We start from the raw sequence: 18,216 nt of genomic DNA, 5'->3' as shown, positions 1-18,216 counted from the left end.
TTTTTTTTTCTTAAAAAAATAAATAAATAAATAAAACATGAAAGGAGTCCATGTCATGCTTTAAAAAAAAAAAAAAAAAAATCATACTTTATAAATCTCCTGCAAAAGCTTATAAATAACCAAAAGCAATTAAAAAAAAGAATAATATAATGAATAATGCTCTGACTTTATCTAGGGCAAAATTCTTTCTGCACAGCACCAGGAAGAAATATTATTTTTAATCAGAGCAGCCTAGTCACTTACTTGCCTTGATGCTGAAAGCTTGCGAGATTCTATTAATGCAATTAAAATGTCTAATGATCAGGTCACCAGGAAAGTAATCAATGACATTAGGGCTGAAACGATTAGTCGACTTTATCGACAACAAAAAATTGACAAAAAATGTAGCTGACGAATAGTCATTTGATCTCATTAACGTAAAATGAGATCACATTAAACTCTAATGAAGATGCGCAAGAGCAGCACTGCAGTTCGCGCCTGACTGAGGAGAGGAAGAATTACACATCACAGTCCAGACGCACTCCAAACTGTTTAAGGTGATGTAGATCGCAAAGAATGAAGGAATTATACAGTGGTGTGAAAAAGTGTTTGCCCCCTTCCTGATTTCTTATTTTTTTGCATGTTTGTCACACTTAAATGTTTCAGATCATCAAACAAGTTTAAATATTAGTCAAAGATAACACAAGTAAACACAAAATGCAGTTTTTAAATGAAGGTTGTTATTATTAAGGGAAAACAAAATCCAAACCTACACGGCCCTGTGTGAAAAAGTGTTTGCCCCACCTGTTAAAACATAACTTAACTGTGGTTTATCACACCTGAGTTAAATTTCTTTAGTCACACCCAGGCCTGATTACTGCCACACCTGTTCTCAATCAAGAAATCACTTAAATAGGACCTGCCTGACAAAGTGAAGTAGACCATAAGATCTTCAAAAGCTAGACATCATGCCGAGATCCAAAGAAATTCAGGAACAAATGAGAAAGTAATTGAGATCTATCAGTCTGGAAAAGGTTATAAAGCCATTTCTAAAGCTTTGGGACTCCAGAGAACCACAGTGAGAGCCATTATCCACAAATGGCGAAAACATGGAACAGTGGTGAACCTTCCCAGGAGTGGCCGGCTGACCAAAATTACCCCAAGAGCGCAGCGACGACTCATCCAAGAGGTCACAAAAGACCCCACAACAACATCCAAAGAACTGCAGGCCTCACTTGCCTCAATTAAGGTCAGTGTTCATGACTCCACCATAAGAAAGAGACTGGGCAAAAATGGCCTGCATGGCAGAGTTCCAAGACGAAAACCACTGCTGAGCAAAAAGAACATTAAGGCTCGTCTCATTTTTGCCAGAAAACATCTTGATGATTCCCAAGACTTTTGGGAAAATACTCTGTGGACTGACGAGACAAAAGTTGAACTTTTTGGAAGGTGTGTGTCCCATTACATCTGGCGTAAAAGTAACACCGCATTTCAGAAAAAGAACATCATACCAACAGTAAAATATTGTGGTGGTAGTGTGATGGTCTGGGGCTGTTTTGCTGCTTCAGGACCTGGAAGACTTGCTGTAATAAATGGAACCATGAATTCTGCTGTCTACCAAAAAATCCTGAAGGAGAATGTCCGGCCATCTGTTCGTGACCTCAAGCTGAAACGAACTTGGGTTCTGCAGCAGGACAATGATCCAAAACACACCAGCAAGTCCACCTCTGAATGGCTGAAGAAAAACAAAATGAAGACTTTGGAGTGGCCTAGTCAAAGTCCTGACCTGAATCCTATTGAGATGCTGTGGCATGACCTTAAAAAGGCAGTTCATGCTCGAAAACCCGCCAATGTGGCTGAATTACAACAATTCTGCAAAGATGAGTGGGCCAAAATTCCTCCACAGTGCTGTAAAAGACTCATTGCAAGTTATCGCAAACGCTTGATTGCAGTTGTTGCTGCTAAGGGTGGCCCAACCAGTTATTAGGTTTAGGGGGCAATCACTTTTTCACACAGGGACATGTAGGTTTGGATTTTGTTTTCCCTTAATAATAACAACCTTCATTTAAAAACTGCATTTTGTGTTTACTTGTGTTATCTTTGCCTAATATTTAAACTTGTTTGATGATCTGAAACATTTAAGTGTGACAAACATGCAAAGAAATAAGAAATCAGGAAGGGGGCAAACACTTTTTCACACCACTGTGTGTGTATATATATGTGTATATATATATATATATATATATATAAAAAAAACTAATAAGTAAATACAGAAGCACTCTCGTTGTGGAGTAAGCAGAGCTGGAGCTCTTTAAAGGAAACACCCGGCAGTACATCATAAATGCAGTTATATTTAATGCGTTATAGCTTTATTAATGTTCAAATAATACGGAAGCAGGTCATGTAAATAACTACAAACTCCAAAACTGGTATTTCTCTGTGCGGTCAGCGCCTCTTCTATGAGTTGCGTGAAGTGTCCCGATCTAAGGGGGAGATATTGAAACTGCACACGGCTGGGGGAGTCACGTGACGCCATGCAAGGTTCGGACATGTGAACGGCGAGCTCTGCACACTTTGCTAGTTTTTAATACTTTTTATGTCATAAACCAGTGAGATTCGATACACTCTGTTCCATAACTGTTCTATGAAGACAGTATGTCAAAGAATTCAAAATTCTCTGGCTCTGGAGACATTAAAAGACACTTACATGCTCAAGCTGATACCCCTGACAGGGCCGCAGACCAGGGACTCAGTTTAGACGGTGCGGTGGGAGAGATTCAGCGTCAACAAGAATGTCAGATGTTGAGAAATGGATCGATTATCTGGAGTCATTGGAGAGGGAATTAGCTGCTAATCCACTAGCGAGCAAAATAGATTTGGAACACATTTGGGAAAAGTTGGAAGACATTGAGAATCATAACCGGCGAAACAACGTCCAAATTGTTGGAATTCCTGAGCGAGCAGAGGGTCAGAATATGGTGGAATTTCTGGACGAGCTCTTACTGAGTCTGCTCGACATAACAGGCCATAAGCTGGAAATCGAGCAAGCTCACAGAGTTCCGGCTCGGAGACCAAATTTCTGAAATCATCCAATAAAGATCTCGTGTTACACGAGGCAAGGAGCAAAGGAAGGCTTTCTTGGAAGAACCACAAAATTTTCTTGCTCACAGATTTTGCGAATTCAACGAGAGAAACGTGATCGATTCAAGGAATGCAAGAAACTCTTATATCAATGGAAGGTCGCTTTTGCACTGATGTTCCTGGCCAAATTGAGAATAGATGCTAAGGATGGATGAAAAGTATTTACATGTCCCCAGCAAGCATTGTCCTTCATAAAGTCAATAGAATGAGTAAGCCATGGTGTGATTCTCACGTTGCAGCCAAGTGAGCCTGACTCACTAAACATTCACTTGACTGTCCGAGAAAGCTGGGCACCTTTTCTGTTTCTTTATGTGCTTGTGCCTCCTATTGACTGGAGTTTGTGTTGTAGAGTATTTATTGCAGGACATTGGAAGGATTAGGTCATCTGCACTCATGTAACAGCCGGCTCACTGAACATTCGTTTCACTGTCCGAGGAAACTGAATAGCCATTTTTTGTGTGTGTGTGCTGGTTCTGCTAGCGGCTGAAGTTTATTTTGTGGAGGAACACAACTTCGGGACAGTTAAGTGGATGAATCAACACGTTCTTTGTGTTTATTCTGCCTACTGGCTGGATTTTGTTTTATAGATTTTCTTCTGTTATGTAATTCTGTCTCACAAAATCTGTATAGAAACACCAGACTTGAGCAATCCGATGGCAAAGTTGTAGCGGGGACTCTCGTAGGCATACATGGACTTTTTAGTTTAGAGGGATGGACGCCGTCATGCGCGGGGTTAATGCACACGTTTTTCTTTTTCTGTTTGTTTGGTTCTGGGGAAAGTTCAGGGTTTGATTATTGCACAAATGTTGAAATGTGGTCTTTATAATTTTGTTTTTGACACAATACATTTTTTCTAATATTTCAAAATGTCAAATGTTAATATGAGTGGATTATCTCTCTCCACATGGAATGTGAATGGGTTGGGGCACCACATAAAAAGAAGGAAGGTTATTTATTTTCTTAAACGAAAGAAATATGACAGTGTTTCTTCAAGAAACGCACCTTTCCCTGTGAAAAGCTGAGGAATTTGGGAAGATATGGGGGACATGTTTTCTTTAGTGTTGGCACAAGTAAGAGCAGGGGAGTCATTACATTGATAAATAAGCATCTACAATTCAAATGTCTCAAACAGATTAAAGATAAATTAGGAAGAGTCATTATTGTTTTAGCAGAAATTCAAGCCCCCTAGAGCAACACTGACACTTCGCAGGATGTGTAAAAATCTTGGTCTTACAGATATTCGGAGACCTTTGAATCCATCTGGTAGGGACTATAAATTTTTTTCATCAGTCCATAAGATGTATTCTAGAATAGTTTTGTACATTTTTTTATATCTAAGTCCCTCGTTTCTTCTGTCCTTGATTGCTCAATTGGAAACATCTTAGTCTCAGATCACGCCCTGGTGAGTTTAGAGGTGTTGCCACATATGGAGAAAAAGAAATCATATAGTTGGCACTTTAATGTGTCCGTTTTGCAAAATCCTGATTTCCAACAAATGTTAAAGGCTGAAATCAATGTTTATATGGAGACCAACTGGTCCTCAGTATCCTCTGTTGGCATGGCTTGGGAGGCACTTAAGGCGGTTCTTAGGGGTCGGATCATACAGTATGTCTCATTCATCAAAAAATCTAAAGCATGAGAACTCTTGGAGTTGGAAGAGAATATTAAAAGTACTGAGACAGAACTGAAGTGCCGGATGCCGTTTGATGGCCTCAGAGGATTGATCCGATTGAAATACAGATATAATACTATATTGTCGTGGAAGGTGGAGTTTTGGTTATTTAGGGCAAGACAGTCATATTCTGAGTCGGGGGACAAAGCAGGGAAGCTTTTGGCTAGATATACAGGTGCATCTCAATAAATTAGAATGTCGTGGAAAAGTTCATTTATTTCAGTAATTCAACTCAAATTGTGAAACTCGTGTATTAAATAAATTCAGTGCACACAGACTGAAGTAGTTTAAGTCTTTGGTTCTTTTAATTGTGATGATTTTGGCTCACATTTAACAAAATCCCACCAATTCACTATCTCAACAAATTAGAATACATCATAAGACCAATAAAAAAAACATTTTTAGTGAATTGTTGGCCTTCTGGAAAGTATGTTCATTTACTGTATATGTACTCAATACTTGGTAGGGGCTCCTTTTGCTTTAATTACTGCCTCAATTCGGCGTGGCATGGAGGTGATCAGTTTGTGGCACTGCTGAGGTGGTATGGAAGCCCAGGTTTCTTTGACAGTGGCCTTCAGCTCATCTGCATTTTTTGGTCTCTCGTTTCTCATTTTCCTCTTGACAATACCCCATAGATTCTCTATGGGGTTCAGGTCTGGTGAGTTTGCTGGCCAGTCAAGCACACCAACACCATGGTCATTTAACCAACTTTTGGTGCTTTTGGCAGTGTGGGCAGGTGCCAAATTCTGCTGGAAAATGAAATCAGCATCTTTAAAAAGCTGGTCAGCAGAAGGAAGCATGAAGTGCTCCAAAATTTCTTGGTAAATGGATGCAGTGACTTTGGTTTTCAAAAAACACAATGGACCAACACCAGCAGATGACATTGCACCCCAAATCATCACAGGCTGTGGAAACTTAACACTGGACTTCAAGCAACTTGGGCTATGAGCTTCTCCACCCTTCCTCCAGACTCTAGGACCTTGGTTTCCAAATGAAATACAAAACTTGCTCTCATCTGAAAAGAGGACTTTGGACCACTGGGCAACAGTCCAGTTCTTCTTCTCCTTAGCCCAGGTAAGACGCCTCTGACGTTGTCTGTGGTTCAGGAGTGGCTTAACAAGAGGAATACGACAACTGTAGCCAAATTCCTTGACATGTCTGTGTGTGGTGGCTCTTGATGCCTTGACCCCAGCCTCAGTCCATTCCTTGTGAAGTTCACCCAAATTCTTGAATCGATTTTGCTTGACAATCCTCATAAGGCTGCGGCTCTCGGTTGGTTGTGCATCTTTTTCTTCCACACTTTTTCCTTCCACTCAACTTTCTGTTAACATGCTTGGATACAGCACTCTGTGAACAGCCAGCTTCTTTGGCAATTAATGTTTGTGGCTTACCCTCCTTGTGAAGGGTGTCAATGATTGTCTTCTGGACAACTGTCAGATCAGCAGTCTTCCCCATGATTGTGTAGCCTAGTGAACCAAACTGAGAGACCATTTTGAAGGCTCAGGAAACCTTTGCAGGTGTTTTGAGTTGATTAGCTGATTGGCATGCCACCATATTCTAATTTTTTGAGATAGTGAATTGGTGGGTTTTTGTTAAATGTGAGCCAAAATCATCACAATTAAAAGAACCAAAGACTTAAACTACTTCAGTCTGTGTGCATTGAATTTATTTAATACACGAGTTTCACAATTTGAGTTGAATTACTGAAATAAATGAACTTTTCCACGACATTCTAATTTATTGAGATGCACCTGTATAAAGCAGAGAGAGTATTTTTCTACCATTCCCTCAGTGAAATCAGTGGGTGGTGAAATTTTTACCTCGGCAGTTGATGTTAGTAATGCTTTTAAAGAATTCCATCTTGATCTTTATAGTTCCACGTCTTCGTCTACTGATGAAGATATTAGAAATTTGTGGAACCATTAGATCTCCCTAAAATGACGGCAGAGCAAAAACATTATCTCGATTCTGAGATAACCTTGGAGGAGCTTGTTTAGATCTTATGCTACAGAACTGGCTCCACTTTTGTTAGAAGTTTATACGGAATCACTAAAGAATGGAAAGCTTCCGCCAACCATGACACAAGCCCGGATCAGTCTGATTCTTAAAAAGGACAAAGATCCAAGTGAGTGTAAGAGTTACCATCCAATTTCCCTGATCCAGCTAGACGTAAAAATTTTGGTTAACTAATTATGACATCTCTTATAGATACAGATCAGGTGGGGTTCATTCGGGGCCGCAGCTCTTCTGATAACATGAGGCGTTTCATCAATATCATGTGGTCAGTGGTGAATGACCAGACTCCGGTGCGGCCATCTCACTTGACGACGAAAAGGCGTTTGATATGGTAGAATGGGATTACCTTTTAAGATTTTGGAAATATTCGGGTTTGGGAATACTTTTATTGGATGGATTAAGTTACTTTACAGACACCCGGTAGCGGCGGTACAAACAAATGGATTAATTTCAGATTATTTTACTCTGGATAGGGGCACCCGGCAGGGTTGCCCTCTTTCCCCATTATTGTTCTGTCTTGCCCTGGAACCATTAGCAGCCGCGATAAGAAGGGAAGATGATTTTCCAGGGGTGGTGGTGGCAGGTGTGGCGCTAAGTTTTTGCTTTACACAGATTATATTTTATTATTTGTCTCTGAACCTACTAGATCTATGCCTTGCCTCCAGAGAATTATTAATTATTTTTCTAAGTTCTCAGGATACAGAGTTAATTGGTCTACATCCGAAGCTCTGGCTCTGACAGCGTACTGTCCAGTAACAGCTTTCCAGCCAGGTGCCTTCCAGTGACCCAAACAGGGCATTAAGTATTTGGGTATTTTATTCCCAGTAAATATGTCTGATTTAGTTAGAGCTAATTTTGACCCTTTAATAAAAAGGTTTTTGGGCGACATGGGCTTCATTACATTTATCTATGATTGGGAAGGTTAATGTTATTAAAATGAATTGTATTCTAAAATTCATCTACCTGCTACAGTCTCTCCTGGTAGATGTCCCCCTCTCTTATTTTAAGCAATTTGATAGCATAGCGAAGTCCTTCATTTGGAATGGTAAGCATCCCAGATTACGTTTCAATAAGTTACATAGGCAATTGACAAAGGTGGGCTTGGCCTACCCAAGAATTTGTTTTATTATTATGCATTCGGTCTCACATATTTGGCTCATTGGTCGCTTCCACCTGAGAGACCCTCCCTTGTTTTGTATTGAAAAGGAAGTTCTTGCCCCTATTTTGCCATTGCAAAGCCTTTCTATCAAACTAACCGGAGAAGTTAAGTCACACCCCGTTATCTCGCATTTGAATGTGGTATGGTCAAAAGTGTCCAGTGTTTAATTCAGACATTTATTTAAATGTTGCCTCAAGCATATGGCTGAACCCCAAATTACGTATTGATAAGTCCCCTTTCTGCTGGTCAGAGAAGATTGTGAGGGAGGTTAATACGCTCGGTGACCTATATGAGAGTGGAGTGTTGAGATCTTTTGAAAATATGGTTCAATATTTCAGGATTCCCAGATCTCAGTTCTTTACGTATTTACAGCTTGCACACCTGCTCTGTACTATTTTTTGAGTAGCATACATCCCCCTTGTAAGATTGTCACAAAAATTATCTGCATCACTTCTGGGAAAGTCAAAGAACTCTGCGAGAACCAACATCATAAAACTCTCACACAGAGGAGCATCTCCACCTGAGAAAACACACCCCACTGATTGGGGACCATAAAACGCAAATCACACTCACATCTGCTCTCTCTCTCTCACCTTAGGTCACTTTAAGGACACTAAAAACTAAGTTATGACTTATCCTGTTCTGTAATGTAAAAGGTTTTCTGATCATACATGTTTGGTATCATTCAAGAGGTCTCAGTGCAACTGGTAAAACGGTCTCATTCCCTTTCAGCAAAGTCAAATCACAAGTAAGATTTCAGAACTTAATAAAATACAGTATTCTATCCGGGGCATGCCCCTCTCAAGTCTCACACAGAGACCAGATGCTGTATGCAGATTAGGTGTATTCTTTGTAAACATCAAACAACCTACTCAATCAAAGGTCAACTTACAACTCCCTAAATTGTAAACCAAATCCTAAATAACATCAAACACACATCTGAAATAACAATGGAATCCTTTGGTACTTAAGGAAGGATGGCAGAGAAGCTCGGGGAATCTGTAAATCAGATCTCCCATGCTTCGTCGTTTGCATGTAGTTTTTTCTCTACCAGGTATTTCTTATTATTGATAAATGTTTGAAGGAACCTGTAATTCAGATCTCCCATGCTTCGTCATTTGCATGTAGTTTTTTTCACTACCAGGTAACTGCAATTTGTATTTCTTATGTTTGGTAAATGTTTGAATGGAATACAACTTTAATTATATTATTATGCTTGATTCACTGACAACTTTGAGTTTGATTTATTATTTTAATTGGATTGTTTGAATGTATTACTATTACCTGGTAAATAAATTGTTATTATGATTCATTCTGAAGGACTGTTTTCTAGTATATTTCTTGTTAACTACAAATCTATGGTCAGAGTTGGCTTAATTAAGCTACTTCAGAAGTAACCCATTAGTTAAGTATGTAAGAGGTTAAACGGTAAACCGAGAATCTATAATAGAACTTAGCCAAGTAGAATTAAATGGGAATACTAAATGTAGGACCGAGAACCTGTAAAACAGGACTTAATTGACTGGGGCTAAACAGTAAACCAAGAATCTATTATAGAACTTAGCCAAATAAGACTAAACGGATAAAGCCGAGAACCTATAAGGACTTAGTCTAAAACTTACTAATATCTGAAACTGATGAATTTGTAGTTAAAGGACCTGTGTCTGACCAGCACAGGACCCAAATAACATTGAAATAACAAATGCAGTCTAGAAGAGAGAATTACTAAAATTCAGAGCATAGATACATCAACGAGGTTTTTCATAATTGCAGTCAGATGAAATAAAGAAAAGAATTAATGATAAGATTAATAAAAAACATGGAACTCAAATCAAATAATCAAATTATTATTTAATGTCGTGCACGATAAGACAGAACACGCAGGAAACCTTCAGCCACGCCATTGGATACCGTCCTTGGGCCAGTGGGTGACTTCCCCCTTACACCCTAAAGTGGCAGATACTCTAGAAGTGGTGATTACTGCTTTTAGAAAAGGCCATGAGGCATCAGTGTATTACACCCTGTTAATTCAGAGTCTGAGCAACGGAGCTTCAACTTCTCTCAAGAGATTATGGGAGAAAGATTTAAACTTGGTATTGGAGGAGGGAGTGTGGGCTAGGATTCTAAAAAATGTCAAGTCTACATCTAGAGATGCAAGGGTGTGTTTGATGCAATTTAAGATTTTGCATCGATTCTTTTGGACCCCCTCTAGATTGTATAGGCTTGGTCTTAAAGACACACGCACCTGCTGGCAATGCCAATCAGAAGACGGGGACACAACCCATGTTTTTTGGGGATGTGTTAAGATCCAAGAATTTTGGTTGAGGGTTCAGAGATTTATGTGTGACATATTGGACACTCAATTTTTCATTTTGCCCCAGACTCTGCATCTTAGGTGATGGGGCGGTCATTAATTTTGGGGATAGTCACTTAAAAATTTGGGTCCTAGCCGGAGTTATGGTTGGCAGACAAATTGTCCTTAGGGGGTGGAAGACGGCTGGGGCACCCTCGTTTGGGGAGTGGTGTGGGAGATGGGCGGGGTAGCAGCATTTGAGGAGGTGATTTAGAAGGATAGGATTTGTTTGATAGGAAGTGGGATGGATATTTGGCTTTTTTTGGAGGGTTCTCGGGGAGGGGCAGTGGAGAGAGATTTTAAATTTTTAGTTCGATGTGTATGTGCATTCTTGTTTATTATTATTTTATTTTATTTTTATGTTCTAATTGTAAGTGACCACTGTAGTGTGTGTTTGTGTCAGGTGGGGGGTGGGGGGAATGTTCGAGGGGAGGAGTTTAATGTATATAATTTATTCTGTATTTTATGTTGTGTTTGTCTGTCTTGTGGATGGAATCAATAAAAACTGTTAATAACAAAGGAGGGGGTATGGAACAGTGATTGACAAAGAAAATGAAAAATGTCACTTCATGTCAGAAAAGATGCGACCCCTGCTGTAAATTATTTAATGATTATTTCAATAGCCATGCAATATAAACATCATAAAGTATTTATTTACAATAATATGGTAGCCTACCATACACGTTTTTAAAGGCATAAAACGTAACACTCAATTTTATATAATATGTAACGGGTCCCGGCTTGGTGGGTCTCTCTACCCACCAAGGGGTCCTTTGTCTGAAAATTATTGAAGACCCCTGTTTTAGGGTTTGTAGACATTATATCATCATGGCACAAAGTTGTAAAATTGGTTATACATTTACACAGAAAAGGTTAAGAGATGTTATAATACTAAAATGTTTACAAGCATATTGTTTGTCTTGTGGCACTGCTTTTGAAAAAGTGAGTATTTTAAAGTTCAAAAATTGGCTCCCATTCATGTCCATTGTAAATCCCTCACTGTAACCCAGATTTTTTCTTTTTTTCTTTTTTTTTTTCTCTTTAATTTTTGTGGTAATCAATATTATGTCACAAATGCTGTTGATTGAGCTTAACTTTTATGAAACCCGGAATACTCCTTTAAGGTTCAAATAATAAGGAAGCCGGTCATGTAAATAAGCACAAACTCCGAAATGGGCATTTTTCTGTGCAGTCAGAGCCGCTTCTATGAGTCGTGTGAAAAACAGTGCGAGAGTGTCTCTAAATGATCCTAGTGATGCACGCTTTCATGCAGAGATGCTAATTTCTCACGCGCACTTGCTGTAGTGTGACATGAAAATGTGATGGCTCACGACAGTGAATTATAACGTATATTTTATCATTAAGAAATCGAAGATACGCAGCTCTATTAACAAGAAATAGTTTGTTGTTTGTGAGTTAAAGATGGATCGAAATCAAGTGAGCAAAAAGGTGAGTGAGGTCTTAGCCCATTACACCCTGCAACAATTAGTCTTTTTTGGCTTGGTTTCCAATATAAATATCTAAAACTCCTTTAAAACAACGTTAATTAGCTCTACACATATGCAGAAGAAATTTTTTTTTATCAGAGAATGTTGAATATAATATTTTTAAATATATAACAATTTACCTGAAAGCAATATATAAGATATTTCGATTTCGATCTTTAAATGGAAAAGAAGACAAAAACACTTGATAACAACAGGATATTTTTTAAGTGAATTTTTTACTGAATTAAACTTAATAAAAAGTATTTTTCCTCTAATTCAGCTAATGTCATTTAGATGTATCTTTAAAAGATAATTTTGTCCTCTTTATTGTTAGTAAGCATGTTTAATAAAGCCTTAAAGGAATAGTGCACCCAAAAATGAAAATGTGCTTATAATTTACTCACTCTCAAGCCATCCAAGATGTATCTGAGTTTCTTTCTTTATCAAAACAGAATTTAAGGGTTGAAACCAACAATTATTTTGATAATCGACTAATCTAACAATTATTAGAACGATTATTTGACTTTTTGGGTGATTATTGCAACAATTATTCATTAGCACTTGTGCCTTGAGTTATAGCTTAAAGGAATAGTCCACCCAAAAATGAAAATTCGCTGATAATTTACTCACCCTCAGACCATCAAAGATGTATCTGAGTTTCTTTCTTCATCAAAACAGAATTTAAGATTTTTAGGATTTCATTTCAGGCCTCCTCCTTTAAACAATGCAAGTGAATGTACTCCATTTTTTGACGGTCTAAAATGCATATTTAGGGTGCATCAAAATAATCCACATGACTCCAGTCGTCAAATAATGTTCTTATGAACCCAAACAATTGATTATTTGTAGAAACAAAACAATACTTTAACTACAAATGTTCGCTTCCGTACATCTCTGTGAGGTGCGCTCATGAGAGGGATGATGTAAGCTCGTTGGTAAGGTCACGCGTCACGTGGAGGAGGAGGCAGGAAGCAGGTCACTGTTTACAAGAGAAACTTGCACAGACCACAGGCCAAGCGCCGTTCACAAACCAAAACAGTCCAAAACAATTTCAAAACAACATCAAATAATAAATAATTTCCAAATAATAATAATAATAAAAAACATTACTGCAGGAAATAACCATCCTTTATTTCGGAGCAAAGCCGTTGTGTTATCTACTTGTGCTTTTTCTTTAGCAGAAATATATAGGCTATATGACTGTCAGGAATTCAAGCCACACAAGTTGTAGTTAGTGAAACCAATCTCAGAGCATTTACTGAGATTCACAGGATTCACAGGGTTTACGCAGTGAGATCAATGGGACAGCTGATATCACACAGAAGAAGCTTCACAAACTTATTTATGCAGGCAGTGATGAGCGAGTGAATTGAGTGCAGGTGCGGTGAATTAGAAATCCGGTTTAATTAGAAAGGTGGTGAATTATCTAGCTGAGGGAGGCATGACAATGACAAAGTTTTCTCACACACCTGAGTTCGTTGGAAATACAGCACGGGCACAGCTGATGAATTCAGATATCGACCCTTTGTTTCTTTCGATGATCTGAAGTCCTCAGGGGTAAAATGTTCACTGCACACCCTCCAATATTTGAAAGAATGCAGGTGTGTATTGATATTTGGAAACATCACGATTCAACACCATCATCCCAGCTATACTCCAGAATAAATTACACAAACTCTCTGTTCCCATGTATATCTCTCAGTGGATTACCAGCTTTCTGACGGACAGGCAGCAGCTTGTGAGACAGGGGAAACTCACTTCCAGCACCTGTACAATCAGCACTGGTGCCCCCCAGGGATGTGTGCTTTCCCCACTACTCTTCTCCCTCTACACCAATGACTGCATCACCAAGTACACCTCTGTCAAGCTCCTGAAGTTTGCAGATGACACCACTGTCATCGGCCTCATCCGAGATGAGAACGAGTCTGCATACAGAAGGGAGGTTGAACAGCTGGCTGTCTGGTGCAGTCAAAACAACCTTGAGCTGAACACGCACAAAACAGTGGAGATGAATGTGGACTTTAAAAGAGACATACGAAAACAGCGTGTTTTTGATTCCACCCAAAAAGAGGCATTTACAACATGGTATAATAAATGATCCCATGGGGTATTTTGAGCTGAAACTTCACAGACACATTCTGGGGACACCTGAGACTTATATTACATCTTGTAAAAAGGGGCATAATAGGTCTCCTTTAAAGCGCCCCCGATTTACTTTAATTTCACATTTACGTAATTTCACAAAGTATATGTCTGGCCGCTACAATTGACTATACACATTTAAAGTATCCCATGCTGCTTGCTGTATATTGTTGACAGCAAGGCAAATGAGAGCATCTCATTTACAAAATAAAAGTCCCTTCGATTTTCAAACTAAAAGCCTCCGCCGAAATAAAGACTTAATGGTTTAACCAGATTGCACAGTAAGTTAAGAAATTAATAAATAAATTACTATTGAATAATAATAATGCATTATTATAGCAATATTAATAATTATTATTATACAATAATATATTTCTATAATAATTTCTTAACATCATTATTATTGCAATAATAGAATATTCAAATTCAAAAAATTTTGACCCTTTCACAAATTGGACAATTATAAAAAAATTTGACAAAGCAGAAAGAAGCAAAGTGAACGTGATATTTTTCCTCCCTCTGTTTCACTGTTTTATTTATTTATTTATTTACTTTGGTTCATTTTAGAAGACTCAAAAATGAACACCCTTTTTAGAACAGTATTTCCGGTCGGCAGTATAGCATGGGAAAAACATGGTTTAATTTTGGTTAAAAGAAATGACACTTTTTTTTGTTGTTGTTGTTGTATGTTTATCATATTGCAGTTCAAATGGCAAATCGCAATTAGATTTTTTGTCCAAATCGTTCAGCCCTAGCTGAAGATGAACAAAACTTAAAACAGACCAATTAAATTGTCAAGTGTGGTCGATACATAAAACATTTAAAAATACCATCATACAGATATGAAATACCAGTTACATAACACCAAATTTTGCTTTAAAATTAAATGAATAAAACTATAACAGAAATGATAACTTACTTGAAGATGCCTTTTGAAATTTGATGTTGCCATAATAGAACCACCAACAGGTGTACTGCAGAGCTTGCATATTGCTCTGTGGTTTCCTAGTGTTGTTGGTGTTGTTTCCACAAAATGGGCAAGAATTGATAACTTCTGTGTTCTGTTAAAGGTGTCCATTTTGTAAGCCTGCTTAATGTTGTTTGTTCCCATTTTGAAAACTTTGGTGTACATTAGAGCATTCTGGGAAATGACGTTTTCTTCCATATTCCAACAAAATGAAAGCTCATTTATTGAATATAATGAAATATATACTGTTAATTATATTGACATTTATATAGGTGACATTTCAATCAATAATTATTAATATAATCTAATGTTTCTGTCAGCAAACAGGATGAAGAATTTAATTTGAATTTAAGTAGAATTAAAATGAATGAAATTCAAAGAAATTCATATAACAGTATTATATGTTGTATGTATGATAACATGTTTATAGGTCATTTGTATTGAAAAATGAAACCTATTATTAAAATTTAAACTTACATATGTTATATAAATTACTTAATAATTAATTTTAATTCTACTTCCTTTAATTCAAATTGCAATTTTTCATTCTGTTTGCCATCTCAGTTAAAAATCTACATAAATTCTGGAATTGAAATGGAATTTAACTGCCATTCTTAACTAAATTCTGAATGGTGCACAACCCTGATAAATGAACATGGACATCTCACAATGACCAGAGAAGCAGTATGTTATGTATTGTGTTTAGGAAGCGTGTTATGATTTGACTTAATTTCAAATAAAAAAAAAATAAGTCCAAAAGGTCCGAAATTTCCCACGATCATCAACGTTATATTTTAATGAAATACACTGATCAGCCACAACATTCAAACCACCTGCCAAATATTGTATAGGTCCCCCTCGTTCCACCAAAACAGCACCAACCTGCATCTCAAAATAGCATTCTGAGATGCTATTCTTCTCACCACAATTGTACAGAGCGGTTATCTGAGTTACAGTAGACTTTGTCAGTTTGAACCAGTCTGGCCATTCTCTGTTGACCTCTCTCATCAACAAGACGTTTCCATCCACATAACTGCCGCTCACTAGATGTTGTTTGTTTTTGGCACCATTCAGAGTAAATTCTAGAGACTGTTGTGTGTGAAAATCCCAGGAGATCAGCAGTTACAGAAATACTCAAACCAGCCCATCTGGCACCGAGCATCATGGCATTTCTATGTTCACTTAAGATTCCATTAATTGGGGTCACGTGACGCCATGCAAGGAGCGGACGTGTGAGCGACGAGCTCTGCGCACTTTGCTGAATTTTCGATTATTCTCATGTTATAATCTGGTGAAATTTGATACACCCAGTTACATATTTGCCCTTTGTCGCAAAACATGGCAAAAAAGTCAAAATCCTCGGGCTCTGGAGACAGTACCACCATTAAAAGACACTTACGTGTTCAGGATGAAAGCCCCGACATGCCTACAGACCAGGGACTCGATTTGGATGGCGCGGCGGGAGAGGTGATCCAGCACCAGTTGTCCAACATGTCGGTGATGTTGACGAAGTTGGGGGGTTTAAATGTTGATTTTATATATATATATATATATATATATATATATATATATATATATATATATATAATTGGATAGAAAAATGTGACTGAAATTTGAAGTGCACAATAATCGTAATGATTTGTTTGTTTCTTTCATTTTTTACGCCATGCCAGCTTCTATGGCTATATTCATGGCAGGAACCAGGTTTAGTTATTTAAAAATAGAGTTAAATAAGGTGTTTAAGATTCATTTTTCCTAAAAACCTTAAAACAAAATTTGGATTCACTTGATTAAAAACCTTTTCAAAAGAATCAACTGAATAACACAGGTTCCTGAGATGTTTAGAGGTATGACAGTCCAGTAAAATATGTTTAATAGATAGTGGGTTCTGACAAGATGAGCACTTTGGTGAATTTTCTCCTGATAGTAAAAATTGGTGTGCGAGTCTTGTATGTCCTATCCAGCATTGTGTATAAATGACTTGATCCCAGCGATTATTTAAAGGGAACACATATATTGTTCCAACAACAAGATTTATTTCTCATAATTTGTTGTTTAAACATTGATCCCACTCCAACTGCCATTTGTTTTTTATATATACATTCAGAGTTGGTTTCAGATCTGTGGAAGGTATAGGGCATTTTACTGGTTCAGTAGATAGTGCTTCTCTGGCAGCTCTGTCTGCTTGTTCATTACCGGAGATTCCTGAGTGTCTAGGTACCCAGCAGAAAATAATATTACAACTCTTTGCCTTCAAGAGATGACAGTTTGATTAAAATCTTCACGACTGTTGGGTGATCAGTTTTAGTAGCTTCCAATGCTTCAAGACATGATTTAGAATCAGTTATTATTTAAAAAACAATTTGTGGAGCAGTCTCAATAAACTTCATTGCCAGTAGTTGAGTGTTTGCCTCTGCAGTGAAAACTGAACTTTGGTCAGGGATGCGGATACCCTAACACAGTTGGTTTGTTGCAAGAGCTGCTGCCACTTTATTTCCAGATTTAGATCCATCTGTGTATATTGGTATATGTTGTGGGTATACTGCTTTTATGTCCAGAAATTGTTGATGGAAATCATTCGGATGCGTTTTGGATTTTTGGTTCCTTGTTAAATCCAGATGGATTTTAGGCTTTTTGAGATCCTATGGAGGAATTTTGCAGAAATGTGTCTGTTCCAAACTGTTTAGATCCACTTTCAGATTCTGCAGATGAGTTTTTATTCGTAGGCCAATTGGACAAATTAAACTTGTTTTTTCTTTTCATATATTGTTGAATGCTGAAGTGGGAAAACTGCTGAATAGGCTGGTGTGGCAGCGGGGGCATGGTCAAGCATCTCTCCGGAGAGAGAGAAAGCGGTAAGGGCGCTTACACCTGAGCTAAATTATGTCTAACACCTGTCTCTAATTTCAGTGAGCACGGGGAGAGCGGCATAAATAGAGACACACCGCAAGTAGAAGAGGGAGAGCCTGGGCACCACAGACCCGAACAAGAAGCAAAGAGTTTTCTTATTACAAATGATGAGAGTTTATTTTGTGAAGCGGTGTGTGATTGTAGATTAACTTAGTGCATAACGCAAAGACTCTGAGACTGCAATTGTGTTGCAGAGAGAGAAAATAAATCCTTACCTGAACCAGGAAAGCTGCTTCTCGCCTCCTCCTTACACTGGTGCCAAAACCCGGGAATTGAAGTTTGGGTTGAAGATGGATGGAAGTTGTCCCGTAGAGTCCTCCCAGTTGGCGGAGATCCTCCAAGCCCTCGCTGGCCTACATCAGAGCCACCAGCAGACACTGCTTGAGCTCC

The 18,216-nt window shown here is 38.1% G+C and overlaps 1 protein-coding gene across 2 annotated transcripts in view; it reads right to left on the bottom strand.

The window, feature by feature from the left end:
• The window catches only part of LOC127413623 (cytochrome c oxidase assembly protein COX15 homolog), a 68,049-nt gene that overhangs the window by 33,456 nt on the left and 16,377 nt on the right, over positions 1 to 18,216 (bottom strand). The window lies entirely within an intron of this gene.

Source organism: Myxocyprinus asiaticus, chromosome 23 (assembly GCF_019703515.2).
Source record: "Myxocyprinus asiaticus isolate MX2 ecotype Aquarium Trade chromosome 23, UBuf_Myxa_2, whole genome shotgun sequence".
Classification (NCBI taxonomy): domain Eukaryota; kingdom Metazoa; phylum Chordata; class Actinopteri; order Cypriniformes; family Catostomidae; genus Myxocyprinus; species Myxocyprinus asiaticus.
The sequence above is the reverse complement of the archived record's forward strand: the minus strand, read 5'-3'. Positions and strand labels throughout refer to the sequence as shown.